The sequence below is a fragment of the Mirounga angustirostris genome, unplaced genomic scaffold, assembly GCF_029215605.1.
Source record: "Mirounga angustirostris isolate CCGP_5_RB_7025 unplaced genomic scaffold, mMirAng1.0.hap1 SCAF_3, whole genome shotgun sequence".
NCBI classification, from domain to species: domain Eukaryota; kingdom Metazoa; phylum Chordata; class Mammalia; order Carnivora; family Phocidae; genus Mirounga; species Mirounga angustirostris.
Genome location: NW_026991711.1, coordinates 36,930,233 through 36,932,556, shown reverse-complemented (window position 1 = coordinate 36,932,556; position 2,324 = coordinate 36,930,233). Strand labels below are relative to the sequence as shown.

Below are 2,324 nucleotides of genomic sequence, written 5' to 3'. Positions count from 1 at the left end.
GTTTTTGAGTTATTTCCTCGAGACTTAAACTCTTACTTAGGAGCTTCATTTATCTGTGACCTTAACATCAGTATGAGAATAAGGGATTTTTATGTTCATTCAATTCTTTAGTGGAAAAATAGGCCCTATCTCACACCAAGACTTGCAAAATTAGGGAGGGGGGAGGGTTCCCCTCCAAAATAGTATATTTGCATCATGTTGAACAGCCTTAAATGTTTTGTTTTTCTTTTATGTTACTCAATGGAGATTACATCAGTTACAAATAATTTACCAGATTTTTTAAAACTTATCAACAGCAATTTATTTGACAAGAGAAGTTGAGAACCTCCAGGCCATCCCTCAGTCATGGTCAGGAAAGAATTCTAGACAACAGGCTCAGACAGCCGAATTTAATTAGGAAGTAAAGTAAGTTGGGGGTGGAATCGGATAATCAGAAGACTGGCATGGGACCCCAGGGGGACTGGCCACCGTTGCCATATAAGGGTGGGAAGGAGAACCACCCTTCCTTTCCAAGGCAAGGTACCGATTATTTGGCAAGGAGACATGATGGTTGGATCCCCACTGTCAAAGAACATGCTCAGGAAGGCCACTGAAGTCTATGCAACATGGGGATGATTCAGGCCACTTGAACCATGGAGCTAAGCATTGGGGAAGGTCGAGGGTTCAGGCTGTTGGCAGAAGCTTGTGGTTCACCTGGGATGCTTTAGGTCTGTGCATCTCTGCATGTTCTCAAGGAGGCAACTTAGGATGTCTGCTGCTTCCTGGGGCATTTTGGCCAATCCCTACAGCCCCTGCTTCCACTGGACACCAGTGTGATCTTATTGGCTAAGGTCAAGGGACTACTGATCTCCTGTGCCACCTGGGGAAGCTCCTCTAGTTGCATGTCCAGCTGAGCAGCTTCCTGGTACAACTGGAATGCTTTTGCCTTCTTGGCTGTCTGGTCAGCCTCCACCCAGCTCTCCTGCTTCTTATTTATTTACTTATTTTAGAGAGGGGGGCGGGGGCAGAGACAATCTTAAGCAGGCTCCATGCCCAGCACAGAGTCCGAAGCGGGCTCAATACTTGGCTCGATCTTACAAACCTGAGATCATGACCCCAAGCCAGAATCAAGAGTAGGACCCTTAACCAACTCAGGCACCCAGGCGCCCCCGGGGTCTCCTGCTTCTATAGCAAAGGCTTTGGATTTCTTGCATATTCGCACACTCATCTTCCACCTCTGGCTGCATAATCAGCTGGGACTTCTCTGCTTTGGCGAGGGCTCCAGCTTATAGTGCTAGGCTTCTGGGGGCTTCCTCCAGCTCTTTTTCTGGGGTTATTTCCTGCTTCTGCACTGCCACCTGGTGGGCCTGCTCCACTACCCACTCTTGTACCTGCTACTCCTTGATCTCCTTAGCCTTGGCCACCTGAAGCTGATAGGCGGCTTAGCCTGTGCCAGGCTCATATTGACCTCAATGTCAAACGTGGCCTTCTTCACTAGTAGTCCCTCTGCACCCTGGCCATCTTCATGCCACTCAGGTACTGAGCCTTTTCCTGCTTGGTTGTGGCCTCCTGGATCTCAGAATCTCTCTTGGCCTCTGATTCCCCCAATCCCAGTAGTTTTTGGACTTGAGCTGTTGGAGCCTTTCCCAAGGAGTGCAGATAGTGTTGATTATTGTGAATGTCCTTCAGGGTGTAACTAACCATACCAGTAGGTCTTAAAGAAATCACAAGAAGTGGTTTTTGTTATTGTAATTTAAAAAAAAAAAAAGTGTCTCTTTCTTCTCATTGTTTTGTTCCAGGCAATAAATCCCCCTTTTCACATTACTTTTTCAGTTTTTCTGTTCCTTGCAACTAGAAGCGACTTAATTTAACTAATCTCAAATTTTTGTGTTTATGTCTTTCTTTTTAATTCAGTCAAGGAGGTTTTCTTGTGACAGTTCAACATATTACTGTTTAATCTAGTGAAATGAATACTCTTTATGCCTCAATTGGGGTGCTGAATTATGTTATATTTTGGACACTCCATGTGTTAGAGAAATCACCACATTTTGGTTTTCTTTGTTTCAGTTTAGTGTAGGAGAAAAACCTTACACAATAAAAATGATCTGTTTTTCATTCTTTCTTTGTACCTTTATATAAAATAACCACACCTTTCAGAATGAAAAAAACCATATCCCTCCTCTCTCTACACTCATCTTGTATAGAGAAGGCTGTCAGTCTCGACAACGTGTAACAGTAGTGGATTTGAAGGGGCCAAGACAGATCATTAATTGATGATAATTATAATGAACTTTTGTATATAATTAGTACAACTTCATAAAAATCTGGGAGTAATTACTCCAATC

General features: G+C 43.8%; 1 pseudogene; it reads right to left on the bottom strand.

Annotated features, from left to right (window-relative positions):
- Positions 1-663: 663 nt before the first annotated feature.
- On the bottom strand, positions 664-1,683 carry LOC123838631 (flotillin-1-like; annotated as a pseudogene).
- Between the last annotated feature and the right edge of the window lie 641 nt (positions 1,684-2,324).